This window comes from Serinus canaria, chromosome 5 (genome assembly GCF_022539315.1).
Source record: "Serinus canaria isolate serCan28SL12 chromosome 5, serCan2020, whole genome shotgun sequence".
Lineage (NCBI taxonomy): Eukaryota > Metazoa > Chordata > Aves > Passeriformes > Fringillidae > Serinus > Serinus canaria.
In genome coordinates, this window is record NC_066319.1 from 55,560,861 (window position 1) to 55,573,774 (window position 12,914).

A 12,914-nucleotide genomic window follows, 5' to 3' on the forward strand; every position below is an offset into this window, starting at 1 on the left:
AGGGATGGGAGCTGCCTGACAGGGCAGTGAGTGATTCTGGCCACTGAAATGTCTCTTTTGCCACAGTGATGGCATCCGTATGGCTGCAGGGAGGGAGGGCCTGCATTTGATTTTTTCCAGTGAGGAAGTAAGTGGGATTTCACTCTTTTTTTCCCCTTTCAGACAACAAGAAGTTTTCTCCCAGCTTTACTGCTTAAATTCATGTTGTGCTCTCTGTGCTGCCATACCATTTTCAGTAAAAGAGCAGTTGCATGGAGACAAAGAGGCTGCTGATTTAAGTCTCAATAGAGAAGTCTGTTAGGCTTCAGCTGTGGGAGGATGCTAAATGTAGCTCAGAGGTTGGCAGATGCTACCTGGACCAAAACTACTTGAAAATATTAGGGAGCTGTTTAGTAGGTTTGCCTAAAAAAAGAGACATTTAATGACTGGAAGAATTAGTGGGACAAATATGACAATGGACTTGCAGTTTAAAAAGGTACTTACTGTGTGGATGTGATCTGCTGTTCATGTTGGATAAAAAAAAAAGAGTTCAGCTACAAATATTTTGCTAATCTTGATGGGAGGGCAGAAGAAATCCAACCCCAAGCCCTTTCTTTTCCTACCTGTCTTACATTTTTTTTTAAATTATGTCAGTTTATGCAACATTTTGAACTTCATTTTTAAAGGGAGCAATGCTGTTTCTGATCATGATTATGTAAGTTAAGCTGAAAGCTGTGGAGTGTTATTTTCTGAAGTTTTCGGAAAGCTCAGTGTTACTATTAACATTTTTCTAAGCCATAACGCAATGAATATTTACCTTAAGGGTTTATTTTGTGCTGAAGCCTTTGGGAGCACCCTAAGAAGACCATAAACATCATTACTGAGGTGGTGGGACTGGGCTTGGCTTTCTGCTGGGTGTGTGGAGAGCTTCATGGATGATCCAAGAGGGGAAGTTTTCTTCGTCCCTGCATGAGCATCATCCATCCCTGCAAATTGGATAGTACTGGGAGCTGCCATGGTTTCTTACCTTGTTGCTGAGCCAGAGTTTAAAGGCTCTTTAGCCATTTCATTTCAGACCTGTGAAATGCTGTGCAGGACACATGAAATGAAGTATCCCAGCATTGTTAGTTATTTTCTTTTTTAGGGATGGAGAGGGGAGATAAAAGTAGTGTGAAGGTGTTGTGCAGCCTGAGTAAACATAGAGGAAAAAGCCAAAGGAATCCACTGCTCAGGACCAGGATAGCTGATTTAACAGGGAGGATGAACTTCTAATTAATTTCTAAGTAAGGTTTCTTTTATGACCTGTTCCATGGGGACAGTTGATGAGAGGATCTCTGTGCCAGGTTATTAAATAGTTAACTTCAAGGGAGATGGTTTTGCTTCTGAAGCAGAGGTTTGCACACGTGTGGGTAACAAAGTGTTTCCAGTAGAGCACGTTTGATACTTAACCTGCAAAATGTCAAAAGAGGTGATTAATGTTTTGTACCTTTGGAAGAGGTTTGATTTTGTGTGCCTGAAACTTCTAGCAGGTGCTATAGAAACCAGGGAAAAACATTATCTTTTCAGCATGTTGCACTCAGAGTTCACATTGAGCCACAAAATAATATCCAGATGAGTGACAATCCCTTGTTTGAATCTAAATGGAAAATGGAGTTTTCCATGGCCTACTTATTCTAGAAATGATCATTTCATTGTAGGCAGATTTAACTAAAACCTAGGAGACTTTGTCAAAATTACATGAAAGAAAAAAAGATATTATTCACTTTTAAAGTGAGGCAAAGAAAATGACAAAAGACTTTTCAGAGGGTCTGTGTTGATCTATCTCGCCTGCTTGTTCTGCTTTTGAGAGAAAGCAGTTTTCAGTTTTCATAAACATGTTCTTCTTGGTTGTTTGATTACCTTTTTTTTTTTTTTGCTACTACATCATACAGTAATGTGGCTAAAATTGCTATATACAGTTTCTTAAATTTCAGGGTTGTTTTTCAGAGTTTATAAAAATGCATTTCTGAAAGAATGCCTGTTTGCCCACATGAAATGGTGCTTTAGAACTCTGCTAATGATCCCTTGCTATTAGTCAGGGGTGATGTTTGTGCCCTAGGTCAGCTTTTTGCCTTGTCTGTGAACACTAGCTCAAAACTGGCTGAATTCTGAGACAGCAGATTACCCTGTGTATAACAGCTAGATGGGGTTATCATAATTAAGAATGACCAGGCATATTAGCATCTGTTATTAACCAGAGTGTAGGTGTGTCACAGAGCAGATGAGGGTGATTTGTTTCCTCTGGGGTGTGATGGAGGCACACAGATCAGGCTGGGGCTCTGGTAAGATCAATATGAGGATGCATCATGGCCAAACTTGCAGGAGCTGTAAGAGGATAAGAGAGATGTAAACCCATTAAATGATGGAAAACCCAGAGAAAATGCCTTATGCAATACAATTAAAAAATAATTTGAATAGTTTATTAAAAGGCTCATGAGCAGATACGGTCATAGTGTCTTATGGGGAGGAAATACTGGTTAAAAGGAAGAACTGATGCTGTCAGCTGAACCAGGATCCATGTGGTTTTAATAGTGAGGAAAAGTCTATGCTGGCAGGAGCTCCTTACATGGATGATAAATATCCTATAAGTCATGACTCTTGATTTAGGAAGGTGTAGTTGAGCACATGTTGCCAGATTAATTCATGGAGGGTTGCTTCTGTAGGATATCTTAGGGGCTGTTTTCATTTAGGGTACCTGCTTTGGTAGCCTCTTCCAGCTTGCAGTCTCCTAAATCTGCAGCTCTAAGACCCCAGCTTCTCCCACTTGTGAAGCTGTGAAAGTTGATGGAAAAGCAGCAAGGAATTTGTGAAGCGAGGCTTTAATGAGTTAGACTAGTGGGATATTTCCTTGGAGGAATTAGCCTCTGTTCTTTCCTCTGCTCTTTGTATCTTGGGTGAATCTCTGCTCCTCGTTGAGAGCTGCTCCTTTGCTGTTTCTGCTGCTCGGCCTGAGAAAGGAGGTGGTGATTTACAGAATGGAGGATGACTCAAAGTGCAAGTGAACTTGGTGGGAGCTACTCCTGAGTATCACACAGTGCTAAGTAAACATCCAGAGAAATCAGGATGTCTCCAGTTGAGCATTGAGAGTTAATGGATGCTTTTAATCTGACTCTTTTTATTTCTCAGCATTCTTTTACATTGGTATCTTGTGAGTAATACAGCATAAAAAATGACAGTCTTTAAAAAAAAATATTATTGTCAGCTTTGAGGAAAAACAAGATAAAATTACATTTGACATTATGCTAACTCTTTAAGATTCACTGCTTTTATTACAGCTAAGTAACTGAAAGATTGCTCTAATTTTATTTTAATAGAAACAAATCTGATTGAATTATTTCTGTTTTTTTCAAAAATGAGACTATCACAAACATTTTAAAAAGTCTTGATTAGAGGTGATGAAGTGCCTAGTGAAATTCAAGTATCCAGACTGGAGCTGTGTTGTTTCATTGGTTCATTTTGAGCATGAAGTCTTTTGCATTTCTATCAGATTCTCTTTTTCTTTAGGAATAAAATTTTAAAATTAATTATTTTTGGTTTTATTATAATACAGTAATTCCTGATTTTATTATGCAAAATTAATTAATTTTTTTTCCCTCAGAGTAGTGTACTCTTAGGGTTTTTAAAAATTTTTAACTGAAATCCATAGTTAATTTTGTTGCTTCACCGGATCTTTTTCCCCTCCTTAGCACATTTTAGCAAGGCTCTCCAGGTTAAAGAAAGGCCATAGTGTTAAAATAATTTTAAACTGGGATCCTGCTTAAGCTCTTCTATTTTCTCACTTCCTGACTGAGCACAGCTATCTTTGCCTGCCCTTTCTCCCCTCTTTTGTTTACAGCTGAGGACGGGGCTGATACCCCGTGCACTGGAGATCCTTATTGTCAGCTGGAAGGAGTTCAGTAGCAAATGCTTTGTCTTAGGGAATATTGAACAGCACATCCCTACACTGTGAAGGGATCTTTTATGGCATCAGAAAATTCATCTGTGTGGGCTTTCGGTGTTTATTCTACTAATTTGGTAGTGGAGCATGCAGTAATTTATTGTCATGTGTTACATCTTCATATATCCAAAAAAAAAGGAAAGCAAAATAAGGTTAAATAAGGTTTCCTCAATATTTTATTATTCTGTATGAACTCCTTAAAACTTGCTTTTTTGTTTATTTTTAATAGGATTGGAAACATGAAACTGTGCTGATGAATCTGAAATTTATGGAGATTTGATAGATATCTATCTTTTCTTAAATATATGAAATGTTTATATCAGTAAATTGCTATTCATTATTATCTTGTTGAAAAATGGTTATGCTTATGTTCTCTGAAAATAAAGGCTTGTAATTTGAGACTGCCTTTTTAAGAGTTCCCTCCAACGCTGTCTCAAGGTAGAGTTTGAAAAAGGAAGCAATTTGTAAACTGCTGAAATACAGCTCAGTGTCAAAGCAACCAAAGAGTAAAATTGCTCAAAAGAAATAGTTGCTCTTATTTTTTAAGCAAGTCAGAGTGGAGGAGCTTGCTTTGTGCACAGCTGCTATTGGCTGCACACACCCCTCATCTCTGTGGCTAGTGCTAGATAGGAATATTAACAATATAACTCATGCCTCGTCGTATTTTGCTGCTTAATCATCTTGTTTGGCACACCCCCAGTCGTGTTCTACGTGGCCATAATTCAGGAAAGCAAACTCACTGGGGCACTGGTGTTACAGTGCAGCAGTCAGAGAGGCTGGGATTATGCAGATGATGAAAGGACTGCCCGGCGTGGGTTTATCCAGGAAAACTGGAGAGAAGTTGTAGCAGCCAGGAGCTGAGGAGCCACCTCCTGTGCCAGCCCATGGCCCTGGCTCCCTCTTCACAGCTGCCCTGAGGATCCAGGCTGGGTAAGCAGAAACCTGTGTCAGCAGCTTTGCTGTAAGCAAAACCTCCAGCTCTTACAAGTCCTTCCCAGTGTTGTCTTCCTTGTGCTGTTGCTGCTGTCAGAAGTGGTATTTCAAGGAGGTTGATAATATTTTGTTGGAAAATACTTGGTTACGTTAATGTAGTTTGGGAAGATGAAGAGGGGCTCTGGCATGAATTCCAATAGAAGAGAAAAGCAGTATTTTTTTAATTTCCTCTTAATTTTTTCTAAATCTGACATTTCCTCAGAGATCAGAACTGGACCCTGTGAATTGCTTGTAATTCAAAGTGTTTCTATATTAGTCAGGAAAACTTCCAAAAAAATGTGGAGTAGAAAATAAACATTTGGCTTGATCCTAAAGGTTGGATCCTTTATAGCTGAGCACTCTAAAGGATAAAATGATGAGAGAATAAAAGGAAGTATCTAAAACAAATCAAAGGGGAAACTAAATTTAATTGGGTTTTGTTTGATTTGTTTTTGTTTCTTTGTTTCAATCTTTGTTGATTGGGTTTTGGTTTTGTTTCTTTGTTTCCTTTGTTTTATTTTTAAAAATCAAGAAGTCCTTTCCCTCTTTTTGGTTTTTAAATAGTTTGATCTTTAAATAGTGTAGGTTCTTCCAAGAGACTCATGATTTTTTGTGAAGTGGCTTCCATGCTCTTGTCAGTGCATGAATAAGAAATAATAGAATGGGTGGGGAGGAAGTTGATTGTAATTTGACTTAAAAGCATGAATGTTTTGACCTCAGCGATTGGCAGTTTGAAAAGAATGATTTGCTGTGCTGTTTTTGTGAGTGTTGGGTTGTTTAGTGTTAATCACCATCCAGTTATGAATATAATTCACTCGTTAGACAAGTGAATTAGACCATAGGCTAGTGCTGGACTTCTAAACATACCTTCAGTAAACACTCAGGTTAAAAGGAGGGATGTTACTTGGAGTGCTTTGTTGAGGGAAATTTCATATTCATCTTGTGGATGTAATGAAGGTAATGCTCTTCAATTTGGAGAGGTCTGTAAAATAAGAAAATTTTATGATAGTTTCTTATATATTTAAAGGTGTATTTCCTGAAATACAGTTTTGACTGTGAAGTTTTCATGCATAAACAAAGGATAAGGTGTTAGGGTTTCCTTTTTGGTGGGATGTTGTTTTATTTGCTTTTTCTAGTAGTTTATGTTTTGGGCTCTAAGTTTCAAGTAGGATGCTTTTTGGTTTGGTTTACAGCTTAAGTTGACTGCTGTAGCAGCTGATACCATTTAAGAATATTTTGTCTTTGCTTGCTGTAGCAAAGCAGTGGTGTCAGAGGAAAGCTGATCCTTACTTTTTTAAAATGATACTTTTGTTTGTGGTTTTTAGAGCTTTGAGACAGTGGGTGGAAATCAAATCAACATATAACCTGATCCTAGCTGCAGAGTTCTCCTAGGTTTGAGAGGCCCAAATCTGAAGAAGTGTAGGATCAGTCCCCACTTGTAACAGTTTTTCCTGCATTTCAGAATTTAGGCCAGTTTTTGTGATGCTCAGAAATAATTGTCATTTGATTATATTAGCACTTTGCCTGATTAAGGATTGCTGAATCAGGTTCAGTATTTGAGAGGTGAAGGATGAGTGTTAATGTTTGTGTTACTCTGGCTGGTGTGTTTTGTGGTAACATTTTAATAAAGAAAGGGTTGATCATTGTGTTGAAGGATGTTAAAAGGGACTGTTTGTATTCTAATCCAAAAGAGAGACTTTCAGTTTATTTTTTTGCCCATCTTTTTGCTGAAGTTGTTGTTGAATGTGCCAGGGCCTGAGTTGGTTCTCCTCTGGTTGGATGTAGAGAATTGCTCAGAATAAAGATAAAATTTACTTATAAAAATAAACTTGAACTGGAGTTTTCAAAGTTTTTATGTGAAAGTTACAAACCCCGAAGTTTTTATACCAGTAATGTGTTTTCTTAAATATTTTTCATAGGAATGAAATACTGTGTTTCAGTTTGGTTTAAGAAAGGACATCAGCATTGCTTATTAGGCATAATAAAAAAGTAGCTTAGTTTCAAAATACCAGTCCACTGGGAATTTCATGCACCTCCTGTGTATTCTCCCCCATGGACTTTAAGAAAACATTAAGACTGTAAATAAGACATTTACTGTGGTCACAGGGTGGTTTTGTTTGTCTTTTTTCCCCCCTAAACATTTTCAAATAGTTCTAAACTTCTTCCTACAGATTTCAATGAGTTCATTACTTACAATGAGAAAATAAACTTCCTGTTTTTTGTTGTTGATTGTTTTTTGTTTGCTTTAAGGGCTCAGGAAGCCCAAAACCAGAAAATGACCAATGATTGTTATCTTAGACCTGCCCAAAATTTAAGGGTTAAAGGCAGCTTTTGAGAGGGTGCCAAGGAAAAGGTGGGGATGATCAGGGAAGGGGGAAAAGCCAGGGAAGTTTGTTGCTCAGTCACAGAATGGGGAACAGAGAGGAACTGGCCAGACCTGTTGTATGGGAGGGGCTGTGTCAGGTGCAGGGCAGGGAGCTGTAGCTCCCTGGTACCGGGGTGAGCACAGGGAGCTCTGCTCAGCCCTTTTATTCTGCACCTGAGAGGTGCTGAGTGCTGCTGCTGCTGGCAAACTGCAGTGTCTGAGCTTGCTGGGAGAGCTCAGCCACTTTCCCCTCAGCCTTTTAAAGGCTGGGCACTTTGTAACACTGGATACAGAAGAAAGTTCACAGCTTACTTGCTGTGCTGTTTCTTGGAGATAGTGAGGATGTGGAGAAATTATAGTAAGATTTTATTCCTGAACAGGTAAAATTCTGTACAATAGCACACTACTGTATAATAGTACAGTTCTGTTTGCCTTACTATGATTTTAATCAAAATGCCTATGCATGAGCTTACATCTGTCCACCAATTGGTTGAATTTTGGAGCAATTTGATTTTTTTCTCGGTTATCTGAGCTGTTGAAGGGAGGGCCAAGAGTAAATACTTGCCCCATGAGTGCCCTAAAGTGGTGCAGGTGCCTCAAGGAAGGATTGTCTCAGAGTGGGAAGAGTAGTGCCCAAAGCAGAAGAACCTGTCATTTTCCTCCTCATTACACAAGCAGCCCTTTTTAATTTCCTCTGCCTTGCTGAATCCTGATTGCATTAGGATGGCAACCTTGCATTAGGCCAAGGCAGCCTGGTTGCCCAGGTAAGGCTGTGTGAAGTGAGAGAGGTCTGGCTCAGAGATTGGATGAGAGGAGTCTCCTGTAAAATGATGAGAAAATTATCAGGCCTTTACCTGTTCAAAAACTGCTTGGGTATGCCTGAACCATTTTTTGGAGAGTTGGAGTATGTAACTAGGAGTGACCATGTCTGTTCACAGCTAGGAACTCCCAAATGTTTTTCCAGCATTTTGGCTGAACAGCCATAAGGTTTGGGAGTTGGAGGAGTGAGAGGGATGCTCTCAGGTGGGTTCTAGGGCCCGGGTTGCCTGGTGCTCTTGTGATGGGCTCTGAGTGTCCTGTGGTGTCTTGTTCTCCCTCTGCTCACTCCTTGCTCTCTCCAGGCACTGGATATCCCTCACAGTGCTGTGTCATGGGAAACAGGGATTCCTCATTGGTTTTGAGGTACTTGCATGTGTTTGAACCCAAAGAGCTGTGCACACCCATTCTGTAATTAACTTGAGCCCTTAGTCAGGACCAAGGCTGTGCACAGCCATATGGAACTGTTCCTTCAGAAAGAGAAACAGCCCCAGCCAAACCACACTAATGTGAGAGTGGGAAGTAAGGATGTGCCAGCTAATGGGGTGGTGGTTTGCTGGGCAAGGATTTTGCAGTCTGTTGTATGTGTTCTTTCTTTTCAGCAAAATCACATTTAAAGCAGATTGTTTTAGCCTTTATTTCAAGTGAAAAGAAGTTCCTTTCTCAGCAAAACAAACCATCATAGAAGCATTCAGTTTCTCATTTGCAGAATAAATGATTTTAGGTTCTCTTGAGTCCAGCATGGAAAAAGTGTTCCATCGTTTTACTGGATGCTGTGTTCTCCAAAACATCAGTTTTTTAAAATGGCTGTTTCTTAATGATCCACAGCTGAAGGTCCTTCCCTTTACTCTTGGCAGCCTGAGCTGTCTTCATAAGGTGGAACAGGCTCTCTCTTTGGTCCTAGTAGATAGAATTAATCCTGCCAGTATTGAACTGAATCCAGAATTACTAACCTGTCAAAACTCTGCTTTTAGTTACTACAGATGATATTCAGAATATCTAAGGGTTGCATTCATGTTGTCAAAAACACATGATGTATTTGTCTGTGGTAACAACAGAATTTCTAGAAGGAATTAATTATATTAATATTAAATTATTCCAGTCTCTATTAGTAAAAATGAGTCAGGTTCTCTTAATAAAATGGTAATTTTCTAATTATGTACTATATTTCTAAAGTAATGGCTTTTAAGTACCAAGCATTTAAATTTGGCTTTTTAGTGGAATAATGAAGTATTACAAAGGCTGTCAAATAATTTAGGATGAATTCAGATCATTTAGTTATTTGTTTTTTCCAGTGTTTTCCTAGTAAAAGCTGCCTAACTAGTCTGTCTCTCTCATGGTCTGTTTTTCTTGTTTGTACCAATTTGGTTGATAACTATACAGAAGCAGAATAGGTGGGAGGAAATTCCAAGATGTTTCAACTTTTCATTAGAAAAGTGGTTGGGAAACAAGGAGGGTTCACTGAGATGTCTGAAATATCATTTTGTAGCTGTGTAGCAAACGGGGCTGTGTCACACACATAAGAAAGAAGTCCCTGTGGAAAAGCAGCCCCCTCAGAATGGGTTGCTTTTATCTCTGTATTCTCTTTGCTTGTTTCAGTCTTCAAAACTCTAAATTTTTTTTTTTTTTGGTCATTACTTTTGAGTAACCCTTGCAAGTTTGCATGTTGGTGTAGGTAGTATGAGGGGGAAAACCCCTGGTGAATAGGCAGGGTAAAATTGATCTCTAGTGCTGCAGTTCTCTCTTGTTTTATATGGTGCTTGCTTAAGGATTTTGAACTTTAAACATCTTGTGCAGGAAGGCTATTATTTAAAAAAAAAATGTGTGACACTGCTGTAAAATCTTAGAAACCCAATTCTGGTTAATTTGTGTTAAACCCTGGAACAAATTTACTGGAAGCTTCCTTGTCTGAATGAATGTGAGCAGCTCAGAAGGAGTTACTCAGCCAGGTTACTTTTCCAGTTGTGACTAAGGGGCCAATTAGCAGCATCCGGATGAGACGGCAGCGCCTGGGTAAAAATAGATGGCATTTGGAGGAGCTGGGGGCTGGCTTGGAGGAGGTCTTCAGCTGTAGACTGAGAGAAACAAGAGCAAGAGGCACCCTTCAGAAAGGAGTAGTACAGGGCTGTGAGAAATTCCATGAGCAGGCAAAGGTAGGAGCAGCCTAGAGAAATAGCAAAAAGCAATGCCAAATTAGACCCTGAAACCAGCAGGCCTCTGCTGCCAGAGGAGTTCCTAAGCTGGGCTCCATTTGACTAGAGCATAAGGCTGGCATTGATATGAAAATGAAACAAGCTGTAGCATCCTCTGAAAATGACAGGAACCAGAGGTGTGGGTGTACAGCTCGCTAGATCGTTAGCTCTTCTGTTCAGGATTGATACATTAGTGCCTCTGTCAGAGGCAGGACTAAGTCACACACCAGTGATGCTTCAGCTGATTTGCTTGAAGGCAATTAGTTGACTACTGCTGGCATCTCTGAGGCTAAATAATTAACTACCATGAGGGGTACAGGGAGGAGAACTGGATGGGCTGGGATTTTGCTTTCTAGCCTTTACAGTTACAACTTAGTCCTGGGACCACAGCAGCTTTGATGGTCCTGCCCTGTTGTTTTCATAGGATACTGAAGCTGCTGGATTAGTATAGTTAAAAACTCTTTTGTTGCCCACTGACCTACTTTGGCTGCATGTTAGCTATTGGATTGGGAAAGGGCCATCTGTGTATGTGCCCACTGGTACAGCCTGAGTGCAAAGAGAACCTAGGATGCTGTCTGCCTTCTCTTGATAAACATCAGTCCAGTGGAGGCAATTACTTAAAATACTCAACTTTATTGTGAGTAGCTCGCTTCACTCAGCATTTAATAATGTATTAGTGAATTTGATACTTCATGGAAGAAAGAGAAGGCATGAGGGATGCACTTGAAGTCCTATCTTTAAATACAAAGGGTGTAAGTTAAAGATTTCACACCAGTGGTCTAGTAGTGAGCTGGCTGCTTTCTGAAAAGTGCAAGCCAGGGAAGGTGTGATCTCTGTATTCCTTTGGGCAGATACAAAGCATGCTTGCTGATCTGTACCTGCAAAACCTCTGTAAAAATAGAGGCTTGCAGAATGTTATGCTAATTCACCAGTAGTGTATTTGGATCACCTCACTTTTAGACTTACCTATATTTGTATAAACCTGCAGAGCACAAACTTTTCCTGCTGAGTTTTTCTCCATTAATTTGTTGTGGAATACATAACTGATGTGATTGCTCTTCTTTTTTTTAATTATTTTTTTTAATTCATTAGTAAGCTATGAGCTTTCTGCCAATTAGAGCAAAGGTGTAATCGCAGTTGTAATGAATCAGAGTAACACTCCTTGACTTCAGTTTGGCCAGGGTAGCACCTTCAAGATGAAGTTTGTGACCACAGCACAGCTGGGGATAAATATTGCTGGAAATCTAATTTCAGTTTATCATCTTCAACAGAGAAGCAGCTGAACTAATGAGCAGCTTGGAAGAGGTAGAGAGGAGCTGATGATGAAGGGTATTGTTTGGTAACCACAGAGGAAGTGTTTTAATTATATTTAATGCCTAAACTGTTATGTCTGGTTAATATTTGTAACAGTCTAAACTAAGAAGGCTTTGCAAGTAACTCTAAGCCCAGCAGAGCTATACCTTTTGGTTGTGTTACTTGCATGACATAACCTTGTCTGTCAAGTTTCTAATTTTCTCAGACTTGTTCTTAAGAATTTAATACAAAACTTCTAATTTGTTATGGGTCAAATACTTATTTTTAACAACGATGTGCTGTTGTAGACTGACAGTGATATTGCAGAGAGTTTAAGTAACTTCTAGAGAAATTCAGGTGCCAAGGCCTAGCAGTCATCAGATATATTTGTCTGTCCAGGTGCAGACAGCATTTCTGAGGAACAAAACCCCCTATTATGGATTTGCTCATAAGCAGGTAGATAATGTTCTGCCTAAAAAATCCTGCATTATTTTCTTCAGTGTTTTTGAAGAGGTGAGAGGTAAAGATCTTGTGAAAAAAGTTCTATGTACATCATGCTAGTGCAAGGTTATGATACAGGTTGTTCTTCAGACAATTATAAATATTCTGAAATTAAGTCTTTGCTCTCTAGAACCATGTTAGGGAGATAAAATGCCTATGCCATTTAAGGTTCAAGAAGCAGAATAAAAAGTTTCTGTTCAAAAGAGAGAAAAGTGGCCTAATAGTCTGTGTCAGTCAGTTTTGCAAGTTTTAGCAAAAATACCTGGTTTAGGTATAACAGAGCAATAGACTCTAAAGGTGGATAATTACCAGTAAATGACTCTCATTTACATAGCTTTGAAACTGAGCTGAGCCATTCTGTGATGGACAAGATGCTATTTCTAAAGGAATAGCTGTTATTTTTACATAGACATATGTAATGATAATACATAATAACATAAAATACCCAGCATAGCACATATTAACTTGACAGGTTATAGACGAGTATTATATAAATGTCATGTTTTTCCCTTCTCTTGCTGAGTTGTTCCAGATCCTGAATAATCTGAAGATCAAAAAGTTGCTGTAGAAGTGGTGTAGAATGGCAATGTGTTTCTGTGCACCAGGGAATGTGAGAGAGCTCTACAGCAACTGCAAAAGCAAAATAAAGTCAATTTATATATTTCTTTTCTGTCATTTAGACATATGCACTGGGCTTGGCAGTATGAAAAAGGGTGTTCCCTCTGAGTTATTGTCACAAGGTGTTGAATAACAAAGTGTGAGGCTCACAGGTGACCGTGTCTGGGGTTGGCTGTGCAGCCTGAGCCCTGCACGCCCTGCA

At 39.2% G+C, this 12,914-nt stretch overlaps 1 protein-coding gene across 3 annotated transcripts in view; it reads left to right on the plus strand.

The window, feature by feature from the left end:
* Positions 1 to 12,914, plus strand: part of PPP2R5E (protein phosphatase 2 regulatory subunit B'epsilon) — a 72,802-nt gene that overhangs the window by 17,209 nt on the left and 42,679 nt on the right. The window contains exon 1 of one of the 3 annotated variants that reach the window (XM_009101670.4): positions 4,746 to 4,885. The exons of the other annotated variants lie outside the window; for them this stretch is intronic. The gene's annotated coding sequence lies outside the window, so the exon portion shown is untranslated. Of the gene's footprint in view, positions 1 to 4,745; positions 4,886 to 12,914 lie in introns of those variants that run through there. 3 annotated transcript variants of the gene reach the window in all.